Genomic DNA, 11,499 nt, shown 5'->3' with positions numbered 1-11,499 from the left:
AAGCTTAATTCATATGATCATCTCAACATATGTATAGAAAGCATTGACAAAATTCAACAAATATTCATGATTAAAAAAAAACCAGGGCTTCCCTGGTGGCGCAGTGGTTGAGAATCTGCCTGCCAATGCAGGGGACACGAGTTCAAGCCCTGGTCTGGGAGGATCTCACATGCTGCAGAGCAACTGGGCCCGTGAGCCACAACTACTGAGCCTGCGCGTCTGGAGCCTGTGCTCCGCAACAAGAGAGGCCACGATAGTGAGAGGCCCGCGCACCGCGATGAAGAGTGGTCCCCGCTTGCCGCAACTAGAGAAAGCCCTCGCACAGAAACGAAGACCCAACACAGCCATAAATAAATAAAATAAATAAATAAAGATACATGAAATTGCTAAAAATTTAAAAAAAAAAAAATATGGGACATGCTCACCATCCGTCCTTAAAAAAAAAACAAAAAAAAAACAAAAAACAGCAAACTAGATGAACCCTAACTAGAAGAACACAGCAAAATAGAGCATAATTTCCTCAGTCTGATTAAGGGCATTTAAAAAAAATCTACAGTTAATATAATGATTAATAGTGAAATAGCAAACAGTTTTCTCTTAATATGGAAAACAAAGTAAGAATGACTGCTCCCACCATTTCCCAGCAAGTAGTGGAGGTAGTAGCCAGTGCAACATGACAAGAAAGATAATAAACATCTCACCTCACAATAAAGGCTAATGGTCTGTTTATCTCAGCTCCTTAAGCTGACACACCATATCCAGCTTGTCACTAAAAGTCACAAGGCAGATAAAAGGCAAAAAACACTGTCTGAACAGATAAACAAGCATCAGAACCAACTCAGATATGGCTGAGAGTTTGGAATTATCAGGCCAGGAATTTTAAATAACTACAATTAATAAGTTAAAGGCTCTAATGGGGAAAATGGACAAAATGCAACAATGGAGGGGTAATGTACCAGAGAGATGGAAACTCTAAAAGAATAAAAAGGAAATGCAAGAAATAAAAACCACCATAACAGAAATAAAGAATACCTTGATGGGTTCATTAGTTGATGAATGAGGGAAGACTCAATGAGTTTGAAGATACATCCCAAATATTTGGAGATTAAACAGCACACTTCTAAATAACACATGGGTAAAAGAAGAAGCCTCCAGAGAAATTTAAAAGTATTTTGAACTAAATGAAAATGAAAATACAACTTATCAAAATTTGTGGGAGGCAGTGAAAACAGTGCTTAAAGGGAAATTTACAGCAGTGAGTGCACATATGAGAAGAGAGATCTAAAATCAGTGATCTAAACTTTCACCTTATGAAACTAGAAGAAGATGAGCAAATTAAATTCAGAGTAAGAAGGAGAAAGTAATAAATTAATGGAATGTAAAACAGGAAACAATAAAGAAAATCAATAAAACCGAAAGCTAATTATTTAAAAAGATTAATAAAATTGATAAATCTCTAGCTAAGCCAACCAAGGGGAAAAAAAAAAGAGAGAAGACACAAATTACTAGCATCAGAAAGGAAAGGGGGTCATTAGCACAGCTCCCACCCATTTGATAACCTGGATGAAATGCACCAATTCTTTGAAAGACACAGTCCACAAAAAGGCACACAAGGAGAAATAGATCATCTGAATAGGCCCATATCTATTAAAGAAATTGAGTCAATAATTAATAATCTTCCAAAAGAGAAAGCACCAGACTCAGATACATTCATGGTGAGTTCTAAGAATCACTTAAGGAAGAAATCATACCTATTTGCTACAATCTATTACAGAAAATATAAGCAGAGGGAATACTTTCTAACTCGTTCTATAAGGCTAATATTACCCTAACATAAAATCCAGAGGAAGACATCACAAAAGAGGAAAAACTAAATATCACAATCTCTCATGAACCTAGATGCAAAAATCCTCAACAAAATATTAGCAAATCAAACCAACAATGTATAAAAAGAATTATATACCATAACCAAGCAGGATTTATCCCAGGTATGCAAGGGTGTTGTTCAACATTTGAAAATCAATTAATGTAATTGTCATATCAACAGGCTGAAGAGGAAAAGTCATATAATCATATCAGTAGAGGCAGAAAGAGCACAATATAAAAATTCAACACCTATTCATAATTAAAACTCTCAGCAAACTAGAAATAGAGGGGAACTTCCTCAACTTGATAAAGAACATCTACAAAAACCCACAGTTAACATCATACTTCATCATGAGAAACTAGAATCTTTCCTCCTAAGACCAGGAAAAAGGCAAGTGTGTCCTCTCTCACCACTCCTATTTAACATTGTATTGGAAGTCCTAGCTAATGCAACAAGACAAGAAAAGGAAATAAAAATTATACAAACTGGTAAGGAAGATATAAAACTATCCTTTTTTGCAGATGACATGATTGTCTATGTAGAAAATCCCAAAGAATCAACAACATCAAATCCTGGAACTGATAAGTTACCTTAGCAAGGCTGCAGGGTACAAGGTATGTTAATAAAATGTCCATTGCTTTCCTATATACCATCAATGAACAATTGAAATTTGAAATTTAAAACACACTACTTGGGACTTCCCTGGTGGCACAGTGGTTAAGAATCCACCTGCCAGTTCAGGGGACACAGGTTCGGTCCCTGCTCCAGGAAGATCCCACATGCCACAGAGCAACTAAGCCTGCGCACCACAGCTACTGAGCCTGCGCTCTAGAGCCCGTGAGCCACAACTACTGAGCCCGTGTGCCACAACTACTGAGCCCGCGTGCCACAACTACTGAATGAAGCCCACGTGCCTAGAGCCCGTGCTCTGCAACAAGAGAAGCCACCGCAATGAGAAGCCCACGCACCGCAATGAAGAGCAGCCCCCGCTCGCTGCAGCTAGAGAAAGCCCGCATGCAGCAAAAAAGACCCAATGCAGCCAAAAATAAAATTAATTAATTTTTTTAAAAAAACCATACTACTTACATTAGCACCAATAAAAGGGAGACATATGTAGGTACAATCTAACAAAATATAAAGACGTAAACAAAATATATAGATGTATAACATCTATATGAGGAAAACTACAAAGCTCTGTTGAAAGAAATTGAATTTTCCTTCAAAAATTGATTGAAAAAGAAATCAATTTTTCAAAAAGTGAAGAACTCTTTAGGTGCTGTTATGAAGAGATGTCGTTCTGAACAGTGTGTTCAGTAAGCTGCATTTAATGTAAGAGAGGTGGAAACTAATATGTATTCACATCTGTCTGCATAAAAGAATTTGGAAAGATCCTTGATGATAATAAAAGTGGTTGGAAGGTAACAGAGCAGACGGGACCAAAAGTGGAGGTTTTATGTTGTCTTAGTTTTTGAACCCTGAACCATGTGAGTATATTACCAACTCAAAGGTAAAAATAGTTGTATCAATAATAAAAATAAATGATAAACATTGGCTGTAGAAAAGACAGATAGTGAGGGGAGCAGAAGGCAAACATGGCCTCCCTGGAGCCAAAACAATACGGGTGGACTCTCTTCCTCCATCTTCTTTTCCCCCGCAATGTAAAAGGATTCGCTGAGCAGAGCTCCCCGTGTGCCAACCTGGCCCTTTGGTTAGTGGCCGGCAGCAAGCTTGGCCTGCCAACACTCCCCTTGTCCTCCGCTGAAGCCCTCAGGCCCAGGAGACCGTCGTCCACAGCTGCCTTTACTTCAGCCACATGAGAGGAGCGTCCTCGGTCCGCGGCTGGGGGTCTGACGCTCCCCAGTGTGAGCGGCTCAGACTCAGGACCTTGGGGGCCTCGTTTGGGGTAAGTCCCTTTGGAGATGTCTGTGGCCTGTCTTAGTCTGTCTGGGCTGCTGTAGCCGAACACCACAGACTGGGTGGCTTACAGACAAGACATTTGTTTCTCACCATCCTGGGGGCTGGAAGCCTGAGGTCAGGGAGCCAGCAGGGTTGGGCTCTGGTGGGGACCCCCTCCTGGTGTCCGTACAAGGCAGAGAGCAGGAGGGGAAGCAAGCTCTCTCTGAGGGCACTGATCCCACCCTGGGGGGCCCCACCCTCATGCCCTCAGATAATCCTAGTCCCCTCCCAAAGGCCCCCTCCTGACACTTCACACGGGGAGGGGAAGGGCTTCAACATATGACTGGGGGGGTCACAAACATCCAGGCCATGACCCCCAGCAAGTCCAGAAGCTCAAGAATGGGTTTTGCTTGCACCCTAGTGCTCAGCAGCGGCAGGAGCGTGGTGACTCCCACCTCTACACTCCCGGACCAGAGGGCTCCCTCAACGCCTCCCCGGGGCTTAAAGGACCCCCCCCCCCCGAACACGATGAACACCAGACGCCCAGCAGAATAAGCACACCCGGACCTCCCTGATCCTCCCCCAAACCTGTCTCACCTCGCTCAGGCCGGAGTCCCTCCTGCTTCTCGCGGACTCCACCCCACCGACCGCGAGGGTTTCACCCCCCAGGTGGCCTTGAAGCTGTGTGACCCCGCCCGTGGCCAGTGCCGCCCCCAAGTCCATCCCCCACCCATGCGGCCGAGGGCCGCTCCCCACCCTGCTGGGGGGCCCCTCCACTCCCCGTTCACACGCAGCACCCCGGGGCCTCCCTCTGCCGCTGGGCAGGAAGCACTTCCCGGGGCCCACGCGCCTCCCCGGGACTGGGTTTCCAGGCAGGGCGGGCGGCGCACACGCCCTCACCCCAGTCGTCCTCCCCCGCCTACGCAGGTTGGAGCCCCTCCTTCCCCAGGATCTTCTCCGCGCCCCCCACGCAGTGGGAGGAAGGACACCTCCCTGAGTGCAGATTCTCACACCACCATCAGGGCCTGCATTCCAGCTGTGCCTTTACGAGTACTTGTACAATTTATTGGGTAAGATTTGCCCCATTAAAGAAGGTAAGCTCTTTGAGAAAGGCGCTATGTGTACATTTTTAATTTATTGTGCACCCCTCATCTCCACGGTTCCTGGAGGATGATGTGGACTTGGTAAATAATCGTAAAATCAACGAATGAATGCGAGAAGTGGGGGGACGGGGGGGACGGGGGAGGGGGAGGTGCGGGGCTGGAGGAGGAGGAGGGGCAGCGCGGTGCACAGCTGACGGCGAGACTCTCTCACACGTGTTCCCCACCCTCAGGGAGCGGTGATGGCATTCGCGCTGTGACCCTGAGCCCCGAAGTCCCCCCACCCTGGGCGGCTTCCCGGGCCCAGACCTGAGGAACTGCAGCAAAGCGCCGTTTCTGGAGAGACAGACGCCGAGGCAGCCCCAGCGCCCAAATGTCTGTGTCTAAAAAGCCGCTTCTCACAGGGACTTGTAGGGTTCATCACCCTAGATCTTATCTATGGTTGGTGACTCAGCAGTTTATCTGGCACAGAATCCCAGCAAAGCCGTCTGACGGGAGGAAGGCCTGGGAGGGCCCTGAACCCGCGGGCACCTTGGGGACGTGTCTCTGCTCACCTGGTGCAAAGCTGTACAGGGTTCGTGTGGCTGAGGGATCGCGTCTCCAGGGACCCTCACACTGACCCCCAGGATCCGGGAATGTGTCCCCTCGTGGCAGCGGGGACTCTGCGGACGAGAAGTGGAGGATTTTGAGATGGGTGATGGTCGCGATCACCCATCCTGATAAGAGAAGGAGGGAAGCAGGAGGGTCCGAGTCAGAGAGACCCCGGTGGGGGGGTGGGCTGCAGGCGGGGAAGGAGCCCGGACGGATGCGCCTGGGACACCTTTACCTACGGTAGACTCTGGCCTCCAGAGCCGCAGGAAGTACCCCACCCTGGAAAGGCTAGTCCATCCTGGATGAGGGCTGCGTGCCGGGCCGGGGCTGGGCTGGGGACGCGGCACCCGGAGTGGAGGTCCCGGCCGGGCACACACCTTAGACTTTGCTGTGTGCTTCCTTCTTGCCAACCCCAGATGCTCGCTCGAGCAGGTTGGGCCGAGGGGCCGGCGGTGCGGGGGAGGTGTGTGTTGGTGCTCACGCAGACCCTGGGGAAGGAGGGCTTCTGGGCGGCCAGCTCCCATCAGAACACTTCACAGGCCTGTGGCTCAATCAAGTCGGAATTCCAGCAGAGCGGTCACCACTCCAGTGTGGGTCTCAGCCCACCTCTCCCCCTGGCCTCTGCAACCTCTCCACCCCCCACCTCCACTCTTGGGTGCACAGACCCCTCCGGGCACTCACTTGGAGGGTGACCAAGCTCCTGGCGGTTTGGGGCTGCCCTCGGGCGCCTGGACTCCAGCCCCACGTAGCAGGATTGTGCCACCTATGTCTTGTGTGCCCGGTCCAGAGCCTGGCCCGGAGACCAGATCATGACAAAAGCAGTTGCTTTAAATAGGCAGAAGCCACCAGGGAAATCTGAACACCGATATCTGATGATTTTAAGGAATCGCTGTCAATAATTTTCGTTGTAAATATGGAATTGTGGTTTAATGAGGATTTTTTTAGTTCTTATCTAACTTTTAGAAATACTTTCTGAAATATTTATGGATAAAATAATATGACGTCTGGGACTGGCTTAAAATAGCCCCATGAGGAAGTGGGTGGGGTGTAGACAAAACAAGGCCAGCCGTGGGCTGGATCCTTGCGGTGGTGACAGGCCGGGGGGCTGGCTGTGCACTGTCCTGACGAGCGTGAGAAACTTGCACGATGCGCGTGACCTGCTCCGTGCCTCACCGTCCCCCGCAGGGCCCTCTCTGACCCCTTGGGCCTCGTGGACACACGTGTCAGGGATCTTCTCCACGACTGTCCCAGCCTTGCCTTCATCTTCCTTCGCTTTCCTCCTCCAGGACTGCCTTCCCGCTGGGGAGTTTAGGAGCAAGCAAAGGGGCACAGCGTACTTCAAACGGCTCGGAGGGGAAAGGCCAGCTGGTGGAAGGCCTCCGTTCGCCTGGCTCACCTGTGTCCCTCATGTGGGGTCTTCACAAACCCCGGGCCACACCAGGGACAGAGGGTCACCTCCACCGACACCGGGCTTTTGCTAAAGCTGGCAGCTGCCACGCTCCCCGCCTCCCCGCCTTGTGTAACACAGGAAGCAGCCTGTTTTGATAAGACAGAGCTACAAGCTGGGAAATCAGATAAGCCGGGCTGGACAAAAGCGTTTCCTTTGCCGCATTCCAGGCCCAGGAGCCCGGTCTCGTTTTGCAAAGGTTAGGGGAGCCTAGGGCGAACTCGAAGCGCTGGAGGCTGCACCGGCGGCCTGTGACGGTCCGGGGGCTCCATCACCGTCAGGAGAAGCAGCCGCATGCCAGACAGGCCGAGAGACTTTGCAGCCATTTTCCTGGCTCTAAACACCATTGCAGCGTTTCCTCTCCCAAGTCCCCGAAGTGTCAGCAAAGGTCAAACGGTCCCTTTATCCACTCGCTCTGTTGCCTTTGGTCCAAATCTCAGAAACAGACACCAGAAGCGTCAAATAGAGACTTAGGTGAGGTAGACACCCTGACTTCTGCGGCCCCAGACGGCGGGCATGACCTCAGATAAACACCGACAGCGGCTCCCCAGACAGAGCCTCTGAGCTGTGAGGTCGGCCCAGGGGTGAGGCTGGTGAGAGGCGCAGGGCCTAGGAGACCGGAGGGGCCGTGATCGCCTGAGACGTGGCTGGACGTGGGCCAGGGCTGTTGACGGGGACGGAGGCCACGTGCCCACATGGGCAGCCTGGGAGCTGCTGAGGTCCCCACCGCCAGAGAGCATTGACCTCGATGTCACCGTGTGGTCTGGCGTTCAGGCTGAGCTGCAGTGGGGAGGCCAACATGCACAGAGGCCGGCAGGGGACAGGGACCCGGGCCCTCGGCTCCTGCTGCCCCGCCATTGCCCGGCGGTCAAAGGTGTGTGAGGCCTGGGGCCATGCTGAAAACTTGGCCAGGTGGCCGGAAGGTGAGGGTGGAGCACGTGCCCCGAGGAGGGAGGAGACGAAGGACGCAGAAACCGGGCATCCTCGCGGTGTCAGCTTAAAGCCGCTGGGCCAGCGGGCACCACATTCGAGCAGCGAAGCTTCCTACAGGTGCTTCATTCGGGATTGAGAAAACACCGGTGTCCTTAGCAGACACCGATTATTATCAAGTATGATGGTGACGATGACTTTTTACTTCCTCCAAACCCCGCCTGGTGCCCCCAGCACCAGGCAGTGCCCAGCGCCAGCCGAGCCACATAGGGGCCTGAGACAAAAGGAAAAATGTACACCTCTGGATACATGTGTTTATGGGTGTTTTTAATAGTTTTTCTGGAACATTAAAAGTATTTGAGAAAGATGTTGAAAAATTGAAAAGTAGGCACATTAAAACTCACAATGTTATTTTAAGTTTAAATATTTTATTTATACCAAAAAGAATATTTATTATAATTTAACTTTATTGGATTTAATGGAATGGCAATAAAGGCATTGATACTATTTTCAAAATGCACTTCTGAAAAAAAAAATTAACCGTTAACTGAAAAAGGACAAAGCCATGTGTATGGGGACACGTATGGAAATACAAGAAAAGACAGTGAACACACACCGGTGTTCACAGCAGCCAAAAAGTGGAAACAATCCAAAAGTCTCTCAACTGATGAAGAGACAAACAAAATGCGGTCCATCCACACGATGGAATATTCTCCAGCCAAAAAAACCAACGAAGCTCCAGCATGCGCTGAAGCGGGATGAACCTTGGAAACGCCAGCTGAGTGTTAAGAGGCCCGTCACACAAGACACAGGTCGCACGCTCGTGCTACGTGGAACCTCCAGAGGGGCCAATCCATGGGGACGGAACGAAGGTTGTGGTTGCCAGGGGCTGGGGGAGGGTTTCCCTGTAGTGATGGGATGTCCTAGAACTGCACAGAGGTGGTGGTGGTGCAACACTGTGAATTCACTACATGCCACACTGAAATGCCGAAGTTCTTGTGAATTTCACCTCAATGAATGATTCTTTTCCTAAAGGTGTGACACACAGAGAATGAATGAAGTTAACACTGATGGGATGACCTGGATCAGTCAGATAGGACGCATTTCCCAGCCTGGACGGGAGGAAGGCCTCGGCGTCCTGGAGCGGCCGGCCACCTCTACCGCCTACAGATCCTTGTTTCTCACTTGCCCTGGGACGGCGGTTTGGAGACTAGTTACCCTACCCCGCTCAGCTCCCGGGAAATCTCCACCTCATGCCAACAGGCAGATTGCGACCTTGGGCTTCGTGAGTTTCGGGGGCAGGGTGTGTGTGACTAAATACCAGGGCATCACCCAGGACACACATCCCTCCCCAGGGGACACAGCGCCGCCTGTGAAGAAAGGGGGAGACCCCAGCCTGTCCTGTGGAGTCGCCTTCACGTTCAAGCCCCAAGACCCTCGTAACAGACTTCAGGGAGGGAAACACCCCGAGGGAGCAGGGGCTCTCCTTCTGCCCTCGGACGGCCCGGGTGGGAGCGAGGGGCAGGGGACCGTGCTCGCCTCACGTCCACGGCCTGCACCCGCCTGATGCATCGGGAAGGCCCAGCCCTGGGTCTGAGGTGCCCTGAGCACCAAGCACAAGCAAATTCCACAGCACATCGTAAGCGACGGTGTCACAGAGGCAGGCGGCCTCTCGCTGTGGATTCTAAGCACCTGACCAAATTCATCACTGAACCTGGAACTCGTTTTACAGATGCGATAGCCTAAGGGTCTATTCTTGGCTCCCAAACAGAAATTTCAACAAGAATTTGCTTGTTCTCCATTAAGCATCAAATAAAGAATTGTCCAGCAAGCAGGCCCTTTGTGAGGACGCACGGGCCCCAGGGGGGCACCTGCACGCCCACCCTGCCTGGTGCACTAAGTGGGCTACGACCCCAGGGATCTTGTGAACCGTGCAGGAATCAGGCCTGTAAACCGTCTTTCCTGTTACCTAGAATCACAGATTTGGCCACTAGTCAGAGCAGATTAAACACTACTTGATAACACACCACACTTTCTGATACCACAATGGCCTCTTCACAGGTAGAATATCACCATCTATGTTAAGAAAAATACCCCAAACTTGGAGGTTCGGCCAGAGAGCATGTGGGTGAGCCCACCCACTGTCACCCTGTCACCTTTCCCAGCCCACCAGGCCACCTTCTCCATCTGAGCCCAGCATCTTGTGGATTACAAAGTCGGGCTCCAGGGTTACGTGTGAACTCAAATCTTTTCGGGCGAAGGGGCACATAATTTCCTCCCACAAGAAAGGATAACTTCAGAATCTGTATGTGCATTTTAATGATATGTTCTATAGATAGTATACAATTACATATACTAGTGACCTTGAAGGACATTCACCAGTTTTGCATCCAACCCAGCAGCCCCGCGCACACATCCCTCAATGGCTGTGGACACCCAGATCCTTAAAATGCTCTTCGAACCAACTTAACTTTCTGGTTCCCTTGTTCATCAGCTAATAAATATTTGACACTTGTTCATTCTACATCTGCATGAGAGTCAGGTTTTGAAATTTTAAAAACTACACTTTGTCACACCCACAGACAGAAGGACAGACCATCACCTAAGGCAGCTCCGGGCAGTAGCCTGGGGAAGACAGTCCACCGGCTCTGCGGGCCTCAGGAAATGTACCCCAAGGTCATGTGTTGCAGTCTCGGCTGTGCTGAGACGGCCTAACAGGTCTCCCGAGGGCACTGTGACCGTCACCTCTCACCTGGCCTGTCCTTGAAGGTTAAAAACCAACTCTGTGTGTGTTAAAATAGCTGGGTCAACTCCAAAGGCTCCTGCAGCTGCTGTAAATGTTTTGGATCCTCCCCCAAAGGAATATTTCTAGACCTCTTCAAGCTCAGGCCGAACCAGGTTTTTTTTCATTAACTAAAGCAAAGCTCATCAGTTCGTTTAAAGGTCAGGGCTCAGACCAGCACTTCTACGAGATGATAATTTGTTTACATTTCACCCGAGTTCATAATCTCAGATTCAGTTTCTGTCGGCGGGTGGATGGGTTCAAACCTGAGGCTGCGCACGACTCCGCTGTCCTCAGACCGCCTTCCCCATCCCGCTGCGTTAGACCAGCCTCAGAAGGCAGATCAGACCAAGATGCTGGCGCGCCACTCTCACCGCTGCCCTGCAGGGACGCACCGGATCCTGGTCTGCAGAAGGACCGGCCCGGAACCCCACGAGAAGAGCAGCTGGGGGTGACGCATGCAGGAGGCCCAGGCCTGGTCTCATCAGATCATCGGCGACGGGGAGGAGACGGCTCGGACTCCCATCCTCCCCAGGCCCATCTGCCTGGTCACGGACACGTGTGCCCCCGTCACCAAAGAGGGTGAGCCTCAGGGACTTCACAGCTGCCTCGGCGTCATGACTTTCGTCCTTCGTCAGCTGAGCCATAAACGACACAGCAGGCGTCCCGGGCCTGGTAGCCCACCGGGCGCCCGCCCCTGTCTCAGCGGGAGCCCTGCTCTCCCTGGAGAGCCTCGGAGGTGACCACCCACCTCCAGCCCCCCGGGCCCCCTGATGCGCCTGGCTGTGTGCTCACGCACTGCTTTCCCCAGAGAAACCTGAATCTTCTCCTAACTCCTTGCGTGGAATTAAATGAGTCATCTCAGCCTTCAGAGACGGCCTGCCGG

The sequence above is a fragment of the Balaenoptera ricei genome, chromosome 18, assembly GCF_028023285.1.
Source record: "Balaenoptera ricei isolate mBalRic1 chromosome 18, mBalRic1.hap2, whole genome shotgun sequence".
NCBI lineage: Eukaryota > Metazoa > Chordata > Mammalia > Artiodactyla > Balaenopteridae > Balaenoptera > Balaenoptera ricei.
The sequence above is the reverse complement of the archived record's forward strand: the minus strand, read 5'-3'. Positions refer to the sequence as shown.